At 45.5% G+C, this 18,183-nt stretch overlaps 1 long non-coding RNA gene across 3 annotated transcripts in view; it reads left to right on the top strand.

Moving 5' to 3' along the window:
* LOC144821573 (uncharacterized) overlaps window positions 1–18,183 on the top strand; it is a 2,083,451-nt gene that overhangs the window by 1,586,355 nt on the left and 478,913 nt on the right. For 2 of the 3 annotated variants that reach the window (XR_013608384.1, XR_013608383.1), the window contains exon 6: window positions 7,311–7,536. This is a non-coding gene — a long non-coding RNA (uncharacterized LOC144821573). Of the gene's footprint in view, window positions 1–7,310; window positions 9,639–18,183 lie in introns of those variants that run through there. The other variant, XR_013608382.1, reaches the window with a different exon arrangement.

The raw sequence follows: 18,183 nt of genomic DNA, 5'->3' as shown, positions 1-18,183 counted from the left end.
CAGTTGAACTTGCAGGAGAGGCAGGCGAATGGGCCGTGGGTACGTCCTGGGGTGACTATGCAGCAGTGTGCAGAGCGTCCTGGATTGAGGGCGAGGAGAGTTGCGGCATCATATGTGACTCTGGTGGGGTGGGGGCGACAAGGACCAGGGGGACAGGCGCAGGGCGCGGTCCAGGCGCGGACGGGCGTAGACGGGCTTACCTTTGGCGCACCTTCGGCGCAACTGGGGCGCGACCGCTGCGCGCAAAAGCATCTGTCATATGTGGATAGTGGAGGGGGAGGGGCGAGCGAGGGTCAGCTGGGAGGCGGGAGCGGGGTGGAGCTACGGGCCGGGAGGCACCGTCACAAGATGGCGGCAAAAACAAACGAAAACACGGGGCGAATGCGTGTCAGCAAGCAGGCAGGGATCCTTACAGCAACCAAAGCGGACCTCTAATTAAAAATAAAATTAAAGCGCTCCTACAATATGCCAGCACGAACACCCAACAGAGATTCGGCACACATACAATGTCAAAGCACGAGCAGAGCAGCAAAGACCCAGGCACCAATCTTAACGCGCTGCGAGTATGCAATAAGCGCTACGCTTATAAGTATACACAGAAAGAATTCCAATGTCACTAAGCAGCCAAGCGCTACGATATTTCTGCAAAAGCGCTACGTTTTGGATTGTGCAAGCAGAGTATTCAAAAGTCACAAAGCAGCCAAGCGCTACGATATTTATGTGAAAGCGCTACGTTTTAGAATGTGTGAGCAAAGGAAACAAATGTTACCAAGCAGCCAAGCGCTACGGTATCCAATGGCCAGGGAAGCGTGGGGGAGCGACCGCTACTGCCAGGGACAGGACGGTCACTATAGGTATCCTTAATGTGTAGAAATGATTCCGTTAATGTCCCATGGTTTTGATGGTGGTGGAGTGCCATTAATTTGCTATCGCGGTATACCTTTGCCAATGTCTTTTTGGGGAAAAGCGGGCAGGTGGTTAGAGGGTCAGACCACAACTTCAAAAGGCCCAAGTCCTCCAGCTCAGTTTTAATAAATTTCAGCCATTTGATTTTCCCAGCATTAGGCATAGCGAGCACCTCCTGGAGTCCCTGCCTATAGCCAATCAATTCGGGAATTGACCACAGCCTACGCCAATAAGCCAGGGGTCGAAAAGCCAATTCTTCATCAAGGGGTCGCATCCCTAAATCTAACCTTAAAGGGACAAGAGGCGTGCTAGAAGGAAGCGCTACAAGCCTGCGAATGAACTTGTTCTCCTCTTTCAACAGGTCCTGAGAGGCTGCATGGCCCCAAAGCTCACACCCGTACATAGCAGCCCCCCTTGCCTGTGCCCTATAGATCTGTAAAGGTGGACCAACGGGTCGGATAGATGACTTGTTTTTACCCAAAAGTTTCATGGTACCACCTGAGTACTGAATCAGTTTGAGGAGTGCTTTCTCTTGATGGGTGCACCAGGACATTCTCTCATTTATCATAATTCCGAGATACTCGAAAGTCCTCACCCTTTCGAGTCTGCTTTGACCAATTTTGGGGCTAGAGCGGAGTTTTGGGGGAGGATTAAACACCATGAATTTGGTCTTTAAGGTGTTAATTTCAAGGCCGTGTTCCCCACAAAAGTCCACGAAGCCATCAAGAACACGCTGGATACCCATCGCCGACTTGGAGAGCAACAGAGTGTCGTCGGCGAACATGATTGCCGGCACTCTGGAGCCTGCCAGCTTGGGAGCATTGGAGTTGACCACCCCGTTCAGATGGGAGATAGCCATGTTGACATAGAGGCAGAACAGGGTCGGTGCAAGCACACAACCCTGCCTTACCCCCCTGTCAACGGGGAACCTATTTGACAAGGCTCCCTCCTTGCCACACCTCACTTGTGCAAAATTATCAGTGTGGAGACGAATAATCATCTCCAGCAAGCCCCTAGGGACCCCCAGTTTGGCCAGCACCTCCCAGAGCTTTTTGCGGGGGACCAGGTCAAAGGCTGCCCTCAGGTCCACGAATACAGTATAGAGACTGCCACCCTCCAACTGTACCGTTTTCCAAAAAATGAGGGTGAGCCGAAAGACCTGGTCTATAGTTGAGACCTTCTTTCTGAAACCCGCTTGGAGAGGACTCAGAATATCATATTCCGTCATCCAATCCAACAAACGATCCAACAATAGCCTGGCGAATAGCTTTTGTGAAACGTCTATCAGGCTTATAGGCCTATAGTTGACTGGGAGCAGAGGAGAACCCTTCTTGAAGATAGGGACTATCTCTGCCCCCAGCCAAGTTAGGGGGATCGTCATGCCGTTCAGAATTGCATTGAACAGCACCCTGAGGTACGAAGCCCAGATTTTAGGTTCATGTTTGTATAGGTCACCTGGAAGCCTGTCTAGGCCTGGCGCCTTTTCAGCAGCCAGACCCCTAATTGCCATGGTGACTTCTTCTAGGGAAAATCCATCCAAGGGAGCTGCACTTTCTGTGAGTGGGTCCATTATGGATTCTGATTGGGTCACCATTTGGTCCAAATTAAGAGGTCTATAAAGGGTTTTAAAGTGTTCCTCCCAGACAGCGGATGCTATATTTGCTTCAACTGCCGCTGGAGGTTCAGCTGAGCCATGCTTAACGATTTGCCACAATTTTCGGCCATCTCGCAGCATGAGTGCAGCTGACATTTCGGCCCAATTTTCCATACATAGTTCTGACGTTCCAGATTAGAAGTGTTGTTCCAATCTACATTCTAAAGGAATTCTTTCAATTCCAAATTAGAACTCTCTTTCCCAACTTAGAATGTCCTTTACAAATCAGAACTGTTAATCTTAGAACTCGAACATTACTTTTGTAACTAAAGATGAGACTGAAGCAAGGTAAGTTCAAGCACCTTTACTCTGTCATCCACTTTCTGTAACTGACCACATGTCCAACATTCCAAAGAGAACTCTAGGGGAACACTCCAAAAGGTAGGAGGAGGCGGGGAGAGGGGGAAGATACCAAAAGGGGCAGGGAGGAAAGAAACAACAGCGAGGAAAGAGCCAGGGAAAAAAGGAGAGAGATTACAACACATCGCCCTTCGGGGGGGAAAGGGAAAGCAGGGGAACCTGTGGAGAAACATAGCATGAACAGTGAGCAACAAGAAAATCCCCAGGGGTGGGGGAGACGGCCGGGTACCTGAAAAGACAATATGCAAGGAAGACTGTGCATGGCAATTCAATGGGGTATGGGATTGGCAAACGGATCTCTTCCCCTGATGGGCGCAAAATGGATGACTCCCGTTATCATGTCAGGAGATGTGTGATACGCCCAAAAGCATTCTCCTAACATTTTTTCAACATCCATATTTTTGGTACAAGTTAGCCGAGTAAGATTTTTTATCCAGACCATTGAGATAAGAATGGGGTCCTTGACTCCATGGCAGTTCTCGCTGGATTCCTCAAGCTTGATGCCCAGTTCACAAGGGAAAGACTTCATTTCCATAGATGAGGATTGGATATCCGTGTTGGTGACTATGCAAGCTGGCACACCGTCACATACAAATGAGTCTCTTTAGAAGTCGATAAGGACTTTTGTCGAAACACGTGGGACCCATTTGTATTTAATCCAGTGAGATGTGTAGTCCATGGGAACAATCAAAAATCTCTTCGAGATTCCAGATTGTCCCGTCGGACAGATTATCTCTAATGCCAACTTAGTCCATGGAGGCTGGGGAACTGCTGTGGTCTTACAAGAGAGATTAAGCATATTGGAACTAGCATAGCTACTCTTAACAACATCAGTACTAGATACAGCATGAACCATCTCTGGCATGATGTCCATTCCTGTGGGAGGTACGTCGCAGGCATTGCTATTTACAGTTTGACCTAATTCAGTGAACAACTCAGGACAACCGTTTACATCCTTGCTGGTTACCTCCACTTCCTCAGCTACAAGAACTTGATTTTTATTGTTGGGGTCGAGTACCATCCCCAGCTCTCTTTGATGATGCCAACCCAACAGATTAGACCCTTTGCTTACCATGTAGACGTTGCCCCATGTAGTTCTTCCTTTAAATGTAATACTCACACTCATCATCCCATCTAAAGGAATGTTCTCATCGGCATACCCTAGTGCTGAAATGTCTAGTTCTAGCATCTTGAAACTGGAGGTATCAAAAATGCCATTTATGACATCAATGTTGAATAAGGTTACAGGGGCACACGAGTCAGCCAACACGTCTATGGGCTTACTATACACCAAGATGGTAGATTTAGGATGTTCAATAGGCCAGAGGTCACTGAATTGCCCTTGAGAACTTGGGGAAGCTTGATTGTCTCTAACTTTGACTTGGAACACATACTTAGGGGCCAAGTCCCCTTCACTGTGTACTGCTTTCACTTGGTGGTTTTCACTGTTGTTGCACACTCTACCCGAGTGCCCTTTCTTGTTACATTTAACAGATGTGACATTGCGGGCAGTACAACGCACATCGTTAGCAAGGTGATTGCTGCTGCCACATCTATAGCATTTCAACTTTCCCTTTTCTCTGGCTGAATGGTTATCCTTGTCTTCTCCAGGTTTGATCTTAAATACCTCGTTATCAGTAAAATTGGCCTGTGCATCACAGCTATTGCGAACATTGGCAACAAGCTCATTGGGAGTTCTCATCTCTTTGATACACTTAGCAGTGTGTTCCACAGAGACTGCTATGCTAACCGCTTCTTTTAAGGTGGGGTTTTTGCCAGGAGCTTTTCTTGTATACGACTATTGTTTGTGCACCTGACAAGTTGGTCCATGATGAGTGAATGGGTGAGTTCACCAAAGTCATATAGTTGTGTCAGGCCTCTAAGTGCAGCAATGTAATTAATGAAAGAATCCTGTTTACCTTGGATGCGGGTAAAGAACTTATGTCGCTCCAAAACTACGTTTACTCTGTCACCAAAATGTGCCTCTAATTTTAACAGGGTGACTTTAAACTCATCAGTAGCCTCCTCATCCTCTTCTAGTTCTGGTTTGGGTAAGGTGTCATAAATGTTCCTACCTTGAATGCCTAGGTTATGCAACAATATGTGTTGTTTGCAAACTGCTGAATACCTTTTGCCGCCTATGGCTATGAGGTATGAGGCGAATAAATGTATCCCTTTCTTCCAGTGAATTTGCGGTTCCGCGATTTAATTTAGGAATGGAGGGGGTTGGCTCATAGCTTGCCCAGCCATTGTGGAGGGGGAGTGGGGGGGGCAGAACTAGCAAGCTGCAGCAGGAGTCACAGGTCAGAAAAGGTCACACAAAATCCAGCTGCACTTAGGGGGTGAAGATAAGGGACTAAATCATTAGAGGTGGGGGTTCCACATAGGGCTATAATTTAAATAACCTGTAATGAAATATGCATGTAAGGCAGCACTACCAGAAATCTAGAACACAGAATTTGAAACTGTAGTGGGCTTGTCCCACAGGTCCAGGTATAGATAGGAAGACACAGGATACCAGACAAGGTGCATATAGGTGGTGTTTATTAGTAGATAAGAAGTAACAGGATAACAGCCCCACCAGGAGCACCTAACCAGGTACTCAGCTCTAATCTAACTGACATTTACTGCTCCCAACATTCTATATTGCATCACTGATGTAGGGTTCCACTGACACAGCATTGCACATGTCAGGCCAGGATACTACATATCCTCCCTTGTTACAAAATGAACAAAAAGGAATGTCCAAAATTGAACTATAAGAAGGACCATACAACCCATTTAACAGGAAGAGCTGGGAAAAGGAAGATAAGAAGAGCATAAGTGAAGATAGAAGAACGCAGGTAGAGCGTGAAGAAAAAAGCAAAGAAAACTATCCTTCAAATGTAAAGAACAACAAGGAATGCACAAACAACACTCATAAGAGAGAATGACACTCATCCTTCCTTCCAGAGCGAAACACAGAAAAGAGAGAGTAACGAGATTGAAAGAGAAAGAAACCATCCATGACGGATTTCCCCGCATCTACTGGCCAGGAAAGATGTAGAAAACCATATCATCTCAGGAGTAGAACAAGGCGAGGGAGAAGAAGAGAACAGGATCTCCCTCAACATTTTAAGATTAGAAATAGAAGAACAACTGGGTTAAAGTGTAGAAACAAACCTAATACGCCCAGAGTAAACTGACCCATGTAACAAGGTAAGAGAAACTATGCACCCGCAGAGGGTAAAACAATTAACATGGGCAACTTCCGGAGAGGTACTGACATGCGTATAGTTAGTAAAAACACAAACTCACACCAAATATCAAGAGGAGAAAAAAAAACAAAGACGGTGGTGAGAGTAACTTAACTATACAACATGGATAATTATAGTGCACTGAACTAATGGGACGACACCCAACAAGCACTCCCCAAAAACATGAGTGAATCGTGCACAGAATAACAAAGTTTAGGTTACATGGAATGCACATGAATAATGTTGGAATAATCCAAACACACCTCTTGGAGAGGAAAAACACACCTCACGGAGAGGTGAAATGTAAAATAAATTATGTGCATAAATAAATAAATGCGGGAATAGATCCTCGCAACTAGAGATACAAATAATGGGGAAAGTCCCACAACACACCTTGCGGAGATGTAGCAAAATTGTGCACATGTAAGGCAAGCAAGTATGGAGTAAATGCGATCACTAAGTATGAAAACTCCATTATAAACCTAATCCTCACAACTTCAATACGTATAAATTTTCATTATATGAAACCCAAAAATTTTTTTTTTGCACAAAAAACAAACAATGTAAAACAAAATACAATAGTGTACTTGGAAAAAAAACGATATGTAGAAATGTAACATTCTTTTACATGTGAGAAAACATTTCATGTACTATTGAGAAATATTTCATATACTATTACTAAATGAAACACTAGATGGCAATGTAACTTTTCACTTTGCATTGTATTACTGATCGTGTTTGAAATTCTTAGTTTTAAAGTAATCATTTTAGTATTTACTGAATAGGACATGTTAAGTTGCTAAAAGAAAGAATCTTTTAAGGAACCAAATTCGACTTCAAAAACACTGAAAATAAAACGCTTCTGCTGGAAAAACGAAGAAGACTGTGCTTGTATGGTTTCCTCAGTTAAAGTAATTAGCACAGAGTCACTAGTTTCAGGTATTTCATTTAAAGGCCATGTGAACTTCAAAAACATATCCCACTGCCTTAGTTGGCAGACAGTTACTGTTATTTGATTTACGTTGCTTCTTGGCATCTCTCTTGACTGAGTCAAATTTGCCCTGCTTTGGTCTGACATACATTTTCGGTGGATGTAGATGAAGAATTCGACACATACGTTGGTTTAAAAAAAAAATGATGACTTTTGTGTAAAGTTATGTCCGTTAGATGAAAGCACGGACATTCGAGGAAGAAATTGACCTACCGACGTTGGAGGAATAACCTTTCTCGGTGAGCAGGAGAAAAAATGGCAGGACGTATGGAGGACGCATACCGAGTGGCTCTCGGCGCGCAGATGCATCAAGACGTCCTTAAACAGCATAGTATTTCCAGAAGACTCGAACACATCATGAGAGGCTGATGGCTGACGCAACTGAGAAGGTGAGATGCGCGAGCCAATTTCAAACATGAATTCAGTGAGTAACTGATTTTCTAATGCTTGCAGCATGAGGCTTGTATATTACAAAAGGTGTAAAAACTTGAAATGACAATCTTTTTTTTTTTTTTTTACAAAGACACTACTTTCATGCTAGACAGTTTGAGTTCACTTTCCGGTTTGCCTTTGATTTCTTTCACGAATTTTCTTACAGTTTATTTTTGACTGAGCTTGCTCATACCTTTCACACTTTGCAGATCGAGCGATATTATTGTATTTAACTGTGATAATTTTTAACAGTATCATCCATGAAAATTCACTCGATTTCAGTAAAGTTCAGATTTGTAGTTAGATATTTTTCTTTACTTCACACGCTTCTATTTGTTCCTTGATAATTTTATTTAAGTGTACAGTCATAAAATCCAAAACAGGATGCCTTCTTGCGCCAAAATTACACACAGCCACTGTAATTTACTTTGTCTTCTTGTGGATTGGAGACGCTGTAGGCATTGGTGATTCTTACAAAGCTTCCTTTAGATGACAGTACACTGCACACCTGTAGTTGAGCTGTCCGTTGTGCTGGACACTGGTGGGGCAAACAGGCGTGACTTCTTATTTACTTGACATGTTAGACTTCTTAAGTACGCTTTTTCTTCCTTTTGGTTGACTCTTGAGTGTAGGTTTTCTTTATTGGTAGGTTCTTTAAGTCCGACGTCGCCAAAATGTAGTGGGCTTGTCCCACAGGTCCAGGTATAGATAGGAAGACACAGGATACCAGACAAGGTGCATATAGGTGGTGTTTATTAGTAGATAAGAAGTAACAGGATAACAGCCCCACCAGGAGCACCTAACCAGGTACTCAGCTCTAATCTAACTGACATTTACTGCTCCCAACATTCTATATTGCATCACTGATGTAGGGTTCCACTGACACAGCATTGCACATGTCAGGTTTTAAACTGCTTTCTGGTCATTGATGAACCTGCACAGTATGACACTTGTCGGTCTTTATGCCAATATTACAAAAAAAAGTAATGTTATTGGATTTGCCTGCGTGAGGGAACACTTCTGCCACCTAATGGAGAAACATTTTTATTTTTATATTGCCTTTTCGATGTGCGGAGTTTGAGCTGGAGGGAAAGTTTCTCCTAACAGCCCATTTCAAGAGTGGACATGTGGAGAACTCGGGCTTTTCTACTCCGTGTTACTGGATGTGGCACAGGTGTTACTTTAATTTTGTGACAATTTACGGCAAATAATCTGCCTTTAGTGCGCACAAGCTGTAGTGTCAGTTCAACTGTTTTTACTGTTTAAAGTGGTGCGTGATTCCTTTCACACGCGCGCGGCTTACCTGTTCTTGCCCTGTGATGCCTTCCCTGTGGCGTTCTTCTCTCCGTCACTGCAACGGCGCAGGAATCCCTGGAGCTCTCTTCTGCCTTGAGCCATCCGGTGCGACGTAGCTGTGCGTCCTGCCATTTTGATTGGGCACACCATCTCTCCACACAAGCAATTCAAGTTAATTTTGCCGATTTCGTGTCTCTGTCAATAAAGTTATTTGGTTGTCATCACTCCATTTGCATTCCAGTGAGACCTTCACCACTTCGTGTTTTGTGCTGGCATTATTCTTCGAATTTCGCTGCCTTTGGAGATCTGTTTGTATTCCAGTGATGCCTGCACTACCGGATGATTTATGCTGGCACGATTCTTTGGATTGCAATGTATATGGAGATCGGTTGGTACTTCAATGAGTCGGAATTTCGGAAATATTGGCATGTTCTTGACTCCTTTCGCTTTACTTCCTGACTGTTTTTCATCAGTAAATAGTAACGGGAGGATAATTCCAGTCATTCTACTTTGCTGCAGTTTTCAGTCTCATTAAGAATGTGAAATATTCATAAGTTCATCAAGATAGTTTCTAAATTTAATGTAATGGAAGCCACCTATATTTTATTTTGGTTAGAGCGCCATCTTCTGGGCATGTTAATAGCTACATTCTCAATTTTAGCATGCATTTGTTTCCACAGGGATGTATACTTTTCTTTTTTATGTAATCCAGTCATGATGCAATTTTTGAAATTTTAATGTAATGTTTGCATTCTTACCTGCATATGCACATTTAAGGTACGTGGATTAGTTAAATGTTTAGTTGGTAATAGCTTCATGGCTATTGTCACTTATTACACATATAGTATACAAAGTCTGAAATTTGTTTTTTTTACAGTGCACAATCTGTACCACGAACCGTGGTGTCTCACAGGATTATAGTCCTGTCTGTTAGTGCACATTGTTTTGTTTACTCCGCTAAGGGTATCACGAAAAGATGTTGAGTCCTGTCATTACAGTGCACAATGTAGACCTCTTCATGAGGTGTTTCACGTGAGTTGTATTGTTATTTTTTAGTGTGCATTGCATTTTAGTGTCTATAAAGTTACAATACACATCTACATTTCAATACTCACATGTTGCTAGGTTTTTCCCGCATTTATTATGCACATACTCTCTTGACCTCCCAGCGAGGTGTGTTTTTCCTCTCCGTGAGGTGTATTTGAGGTCTTCCTCAATTCCATGTGCATTTCAGTGACCTCTACTCGAGGTATGTTGCGCAGATGTATGTCCCGCGCCTTTTAAGTACCCCATCTTGATCTCTCCGGAGTGATAGATTTTTGTTTGCTAATTTGGTTTTGTTCAAGGTACTTAGATTCTTATGCAGTGCACTAGTTTCCCATGTCCTCATGGGGTTTGTTTCCTGGGTGTTGTCCCTTTCGTACTGTGCACAATATTTACCCATGTTTACATAATTTTACCCTATAGGGTGTATGGTTTTAATTTCCATAGTACATGGGCTGTTCTACTCTGGGCGTTTTTCTTTATGATATTAGGTCAATTTTCTTACACTGTAGCCCAGTTTTATTTTCAATTTGTTATATATTCTTAAAATTCAGATGGAGAAGTTTGAGTATTTTCACTCTTTTTCTTCTCTGTCGTCTTCAATTCTCCTGATGTGAGTTGTCTCTTTGCTTACTTACCTGGCCAATGGGTTTGCGGAAGGCTGCCATTGATGGTTTTCCTACCTATTCTTTAACTTTCCTCTCTTTTTCGTGTTTAGAGAGGAGGATGAGTAATATGTCTACAATGGAATCTAATATAGAATCTCTATTTGTATTTAATATGCTTTCTCATCTCTCTTTTATTATCTTTACTTTTACTGCTAGTTCTTCAGCTCTCTTTTATTCTCTTTTGTACGTTTTTATTGCTGGTTCTTCAGCTCTCTCTTATTCTCTTTTGTACGTTTTTACTTCTGGTTCTGCACACTCTTTGCTTTTCTGTAGTGTGTTATTTTCTTACCTAAGTTTCTTTCTTTGTGTTTTTTTGAGAAAGGAGGATATGTAATATCTTAATAAATGTGTTCACATGTCTTCCTCTACTCCACCAGTGGAACTCTGTAAATATGATGTCATTTAGAATGTTATGACCTGATTCATCACAGTTGGTCTTGGGCTGAGCATCTAGCCAGACGCTCCTGGTGAGGTTTTTGTATATGTGTAACTTGTCCCAATAAATCTACTTGAAAGCTACCTTCAGTCTGGACCCAAGTTACCACAGAAACATTACCTGGAAAGAGTAATATTGAGTGGAATACATTCCACACAGACTGTAACGTAGTACTGATGTCCTTGACGTAAGTAGCAAAACAACGCCACAGATAGTATAGCAACGGAAATATTGTGTAAATTACAACTACACCGATTTGAGGTGTAACACTGAAGTCACTGAAGCACTACACAAACTTCCCCCACAAGTAGAGTCAGAGCAAAATATATAAATTACGTAATGGGTTGTCTTCTGTAGGAAAGGTGTACGTATCATCATAAGAAACGCCTCAAGTGGAGAAATACAGTTCACAAGATGATAAAGTGTGTGGTTAACTTAGGAAAAATAGGAAAATAGACAACAACTTTGTTTTAGATTCCTTAAGACGATGGGGAGCAAGGTAATGACACCTCTATAAGTTTCTCACAAAGGGGTGCACACAAAGGTAGGACAGTGAAGTGTGTTTCACCATGAACGATAGTCCTGCAGTGTTAGACCTGGCACCATTGGCTTGGGTCTCCCTTCCATTTTTGTTACTGTTGCCTCATGTGTTTTGCTGGTGTGCCGCATGTGTTTTGCTGGTGTTAGCTGCTCAGAGCACTGTGCCACTGCCAATCAGTACCACAGTGCAAGTGCTCCCTGTATAAAGTGTATATGTTGTTTGGTTTCCATGATTGACTTATTTGGTTTACTGTCAGACCCCAGTAACGTGCACCAGGAGTGCCCAGGGTTTGTAAATCCAAATGCTGCTAGTGGGCCTGCAACACTGGTTGTGCCACCCACAGAAGCAGCGCTGTAAAATCTGTCTAAGGTCTGCCGATGCAGAACCTGCGTGCAGTCTGGTACTGTCATGCTGACTGGGCAAGTGCACCCACCTGCCAGTTCCTAAACCTTCCCTTAACTTCATATTAGTTATCCCTATGGTAGGCCCAAGGGCAGGGTGCATTGAAAGCATAAGAAAGGACAAGCCCTGATGTGTGTGGCATGTCCTAATAGTGAATTACAGCCATTTTCGTTTTTCACTATTGTAAGGCTACCTGTTCTCATAGGCCAGAATGGGCTGTTGGAATTGTTACATTCTACATTCCTAACAGACTCAGGGAACATGATAGAAATTCGAGTTTAGTATGCCTGAACTCAGAATAATAAAATAAATATTTTAGTAAAGTTTCTTTTAATGTTCTGTGTTTGCAAATACTACTTTAAGAAAGTTGGTATTTGCTTGCCTAACCATTTCAGCCCGCCTCTGCTCTGATGTGTATCTGCTGTCTCGTTTCTGTGTGTGACAGCGCTGGGGAATTCCAGGAGACAGGCTGGGGCTGCCAGGTGGTGAATAGGAAGATGACAGCCAGATGGGTGGGAGGAGTGCACCTAGGTTCTGAACAGGGCTCTGCTCTGCCACCACAATGTTGGCTCCACCCCCTGTGGAGTTTCTGAGGTCTCTGCCCTGCACCTTGTAAAGAGAGAGAAAAAACTGTCAACAGAGTACTCCTGGACTGTACTTGTCACCACAATGCTGGCTCCACCTCCTGCGGAGCGTCTGATGTCTCTGCCCTGCACACTGAATGCAGAAGCCTGCATCCTATCAACAAAGTGCCCAGAAACTGGACTTAACTAGGCAAAGGCCCCCTGGCCTGAAAGAAGAAAAGAAATGCAGTATAAGTAAAGGAGCCCTGCTCCTAAGAAATCAGATCCTGTTTGACCACGAAGAACCTCTGCCTGACGAGAAGGACCTGGAAGAAGCTGTGAGGAGGAGTACTGTCCCTGACCTGGGGGACTGGCCTGCAGTGGGTGCCTTGCTGAGAAAGGAGAGAAAAAGGACTGAAAGAGACTTTTGCTACTTGTGCTTCAAACAATCTCCAAGGGCTTGTGGGTGAGCTTTCCCCCTGAACGGAGTCCCAGGATTATTGGACTCCTCCTGCCTTAACTGACAAATCTGCTGAACTTTGCCCTTCCTTATCACCGGAGCCGCGATCCCCAGTGCGCCTCATCCCCTCCTTTGCCGTGACGCTTGTGCCTGGCCGCCCCCGCACCGTGTGAGCCCGCTCTGCTTTGAGCCGTTCCTTGCACAGTCCCACTAGGCCGCCCTCAATCTGCCTCACTCTTCCTCCCTTTTCGAGCCGCACTGCTCGCCTCGCTGCCCCCGCTGCTGGCATCCGAACGGAGTGCCTCACAAAGTCAAGGACGGCCCATATGCACGAATCGTACCAGCCAACTCACATCACACTCGTGATCACCGGGGCCGTGCCGCACTAAGAGAGCCCAGCCATACGCCTCTTACTGGCTGCCTCGTGCCGCGCCTGCCCGCCTTGAATCAGCAGCTACGGACCGAAAGTACGGCTCGAACGCCGTGAACGCCGGAGGCAATCCGCATCGCCCGCCCCGCTCCTTAAGGCCCCCCTGCTCTACGCCTCGCACCGAGACGCCTACCAGAGCCTGGGTCCGCCTCGCAGAGGAGCCGCCAGCATCTTTGTGTTGCCTGCACGTCCCGGACGCCACATTCGAACCGGACTCCTCATTGCAGAAAAGGTATTGTCACTCAACGCGTACCACAGTGTGTACGCCACGGACCACGGAGTCCGCAACGCTGGTTTAATACCTTTTTGACATTGTTTTTCAATGGTAAGAGTAGGACAAGAGTGCGCAACGCACACAGGAACCAAGAATTACGATTTTTTAACAGAATCCTCATTTTATTGCTAAATAGTAATTGTGCCCTCATTTTAGAAACGTTATTTGAGTCTTGTGCTAAGCCTTATATAAAGATACTCATTTTTTTATACAAAACTAGACTGGTGTCCATTTGTGGTGTGTCATTGAATTACTGTATGTGGTCTAAATGCTTAACCCATAACGCTCTGAAGTTTAGCCTTGTCTGCTCGCGCCACGCAACCTAGAGGGTGAGCAGGGGTTATTTTAAAGAGTTGGGGCTAGATGTAGGTAAATAATTTTTACCGATTCTAAAATATCGAATTTTACCGATTCGGTATTTTAGAATCGGTAAATCTGATGTAGGTAAATTCTCGGTATTTTTTACAGAATCGGTAAGATTCGGTAATTACCGAATCGGTATTTACCGATTCGGTAATTGCCATTCATTCCTCTGGGCCTGGAGGGCCATAGGAATGAATGTCAATTACCGAATTGGTAATTACCGATTTGGTAAATACCGAATAATTCAAGGGTGGCAGGGTGGCACTTTGACACCCTGTTGCACCCCCAAGGGAATGTATGTGTGCCACATGGCACAGGTGTACATGCACAGATTTGCATATACACAGGTATTCGTTATTTACCACCAATTATTAGTTAGTGGTAAATAACGAATCCTTAAAGCCCTGTGACACTGTTTACAGTGCCACCTACATCTTAAAATACAGATTCGGTAATTTTACCAAATCGGTATTTTAAGATGCCCTACATCTCGGTACCCAAATACCGGTCGGTAACGGCCGAATATCGGTATTTTCGGCCGTTACCAACCGGTATTTGGATACCTACATCTGGCCCTAAGTTCCTTGCCCTGACTAGAGGAGAGGGTCCCTGCTTGTCACAAGTACTCACCTGTGCCAACCAGAGACCCCCAAATCTAACATTGGAGGCAGCAGTGAGGATTTCAAATTTGCATTTGTGATTAATATACAGTAATTGGTGAACACCACGTAGTGAGTTCAGACCAATAACGCAGCCACATACTTGTTGATTTTTGTTTTTGCCAAGAGATCTCCCTTTTTTTTTCAAGAAAAGTCATGCCTGATTCAGTCAATGGAGAAAAGGAAGCGTCTGTAGTTTCTGACATTGAAGGAATAAAATGGGAAGAAGAGAGACTAGAGAGCTACTCCTTAGCCCAGCTGAAGGGCTTCTGCAAAAAGTTTAGAGTTTCACAGTCTGGATGTAAAAACAAAGCTCACTTCCAAAAGGCGGTAAGGGCCTGGATTGAGTCAAGGGCACCTGAGAATTGAGTGGAAATTGAACAAGCAGAAAACATCCATGATTTTGGCAGAGTCCTGTCGCCAGAGGAGTCGGCAGACAGGAAGGAAACCCGGGCACATGCAATGGAGATGGCAAAACTAAATGGTCAGCTGGAGATGGAAAGCAAAAGGCTGGATATGGAAGAAAGAAACATTTTCAAATGGAGCATGAAATGAAGTTGAGGGAGCTGGAGCTGAAAGCTAAAAGTATGGAAACTACTCCCTCTGGTGGCAGCGCATTGCCAGTGCAGGTAGAATCAAGGGTGTACATGCCAAAGGATGTGGTGAAAGAATTTTTTAAGAATGATGACATGGGGCAGTGGTTTAAGGCCTATGAGGTATCCATGTCTTCCCACCGAGTCCCTGAGAGAGATTGGGGAGCAGGGTTGTGGGGGCGGTTCCTTAGTGAGGGGCGGGACACACTGCTAGATTTGCCCTCTGAAGTTTATAATTCTTACCCACACATGAAGGAAGCTTTGATGACCAGGTATGCGTTAACTCCTGAATTGTACAGACAGAGGTTCAGGGGTTGTGCAAATATTCCTAACAGTACGTATGTTGAGTATGTAACTTTTTTCTGCAGCGCACTAGATGGTTGGTTGAAGGGTAGCAAAGTTAATGATTTTCAAGGTCTCTTTGATTTAATTGCATGGGAGCACTTATCTTGTAATTGTTTTTCTGAGCTAAGCCAGCACCTGATTGATAGCAAGCTGACTAACCCTAGGAAGCTCGCTGAGGAGGCGGACTGCAGGGTCAGCACCAGGGTCCACAAGGGTCAAGTGGGAGACTCCTCCAAGGGTGGGCAGGGTCCCCAGCAGAGGAGTGAGGGGGACAAGGGCAAACAGAGGGAGTTTCAGAAGAGGCCCCAAAGTAATCCCCAAGGAAACCAAGGGAAAGGTTCTCAGCCTCCCCCACCCCAGAAACTGACCGGGGCCCCGACAGGTACCCCTGTTCAAAGAGGGCCCCTAAAGTGTTACAAATGTGGTGAACTGGGGCATTTTGCCAATGATCCCAAGTGTCGCCTGTTTGGTAAACCAGCACCCACTGGTGCTCAGCCCCGGCAGATGGCTAGTGTAGCCTTTGAGTGGGAGGTAGAAGTCCAAGGTGGGTGGGATCCTGTTCAGATGACCCTGGTCTTGTTAGGAGACAGTGAGATGGTCCCTGAGAACCAACTGCCCTCTAACACTAAGACATATGGGCAGTGGGTGACCATCAATGGCCAAAGGGTGGAGGCTCTTAGAGATACAGGAGCCAGTGTGACTGCTGTCAAGCAGCACCTGGTGTCTCAAGAGCAGGTTGTCCCCCATGCATACTGCCGGGTTGTCAACGCTGACAACACAGAGTTGTTGTCTAATGGCTCAGGTTCCCTTTGAGTGGGGTGGGTCTCTGGTACTCTTCGAGTAGCTGTGAGAACTGTCATGCCTGTAGACTGTTTGTTAGGGAATTACTTGGAAAGTTCACCTTGGGAAAAGGTGAAGAAAAGTGCTCACCTAAGGATGGTGGGTCTGCCTGACTGGGCGTGCATGACCACCCAGTCAATGGCAGCCAGTAGGGGTGCTCAAGAGGTCCTGGAGCCTGAGGGAGAGGCCCAGGAACCAGCCTTAGAGAGAAGGCGCAGGAGGTGCAGGAAACCGGCCACTGAAATTCCCACAGCCTAGGAGGAAGCAGACCTTGAGGGGGATAGCCTGGAGCCTACCGGGGAACAGATAGCTGAACTGGGGGACCTGGCTGAGCTGACCCATTGGTAGCAGGAAGGAGGCCCCTCCAGGGAGGAATTCTGCAGGGCGCAGAAAGAGTGTCCTTCTCTCATAGGTCTGCGGCAGCAGGCTGCAGACCAGGCCAATGGTGATCAGTCTGGAACACATTTCATTTATTGGGAGAATGACCTCCTGTATTCAGAGCCTAAGGTTGCTGAACCTGGGTCAGCCCATGCGCTGGTGGTACCCCAGAGATTCAGGGCCTTCCTACTGGGGCTGGCTCACGATATGACATTGGCAGGGCATTTGGGGTAGGACAAAACCTATGAAAGGCTTGTCACCCACTTTTATTGGCCTTAAATCCCCAAGAACTTAGATCCTCACTGTAGGGCCTGCCAGACTTGCAAGGCAAGTGGAAAGAGTGGAAGGAAGCAGAAGGCTCCTCTCCAGCCATTCCCTGTAGTCAGTACCGTATTCCAGCGAGTGGGAATTGACATTGTGGGGCCACTGGACCCCAGGACAGCCATGGGCAACAGGTTCATCCTGTTCCTGGTGGACCATGCCACCCTTTACCCGGAAGCCATCCCTCTGAGGACAGTGACGGCCCACGTGGTGGGACGTGCGCTGATGGGAATTTTCTCCAGAGTGGGATTCCCTCTAGAGGTGGTGTCTGACCGGGGTACTAATTTCATCTCCAAGTATATGAAATCCCTTTGGCAAGAGTGTGGTGTAACCTACAAATTCACCATGCCTTATAACCCCCAAGGAAACGGGTTGGTTGAGAGATTCAACCGAACTCTGAAGGGCATGGTTATGGGTCTGGAAGAACCCATGAGGCATAAGTGGGAGGTCCTCTTTCCATGCCTGCTCTTTGCTTACCGTGAGGTACCACAGAAGTCTCTAGGGTCCATCCCCTTTGAGCTCCTGTATGGCCACCCAGTGAGAGGACCTCTAAGTCTGGTCAAGGAAGGCTGGGAGAAATCTTCCAGGAAACCTCCCCAGAATGTATATAGCTACATGCTGGCCTTCAGGAACCAGACTAGGCGTTTCCGTGCACTTGCTGAGGCAAATCTGGAAGCCAGCCAGGAGGAGATGAAGCAGTGGTATGACCAGAATGCCACTCTGGTAGAGCTTCAGCCTGGACAGAAGGTGTGGGTCTTGGCCCCCGTGGAGCCTTGTGCGCTCCAGGATAAGTGGACAGGCCCCTTTGAGGTTGTGGAGTGCAAGAGTCCAGTCACCTATTTGGTGGACCTGCAATCTCCCAGGAACCCCTTGAGGGTCCTGCATGTCAACCGCCTTAAGCCCCACTTGGGGAGGTCCGAAGTGGGCATGCTCTTGGCAACAGATGATGGAATGGAGGAGGAGACTGAGCCTCTTCCTGACCTCCTGGTAG

Source organism: Lissotriton helveticus, chromosome 2_2 (genome assembly GCF_964261635.1).
Source record: "Lissotriton helveticus chromosome 2_2, aLisHel1.1, whole genome shotgun sequence".
NCBI classification, from domain to species: Eukaryota; Metazoa; Chordata; class Amphibia; order Caudata; family Salamandridae; genus Lissotriton; species Lissotriton helveticus.
This window is presented reverse-complemented; position numbering and strand designations above follow the sequence as displayed.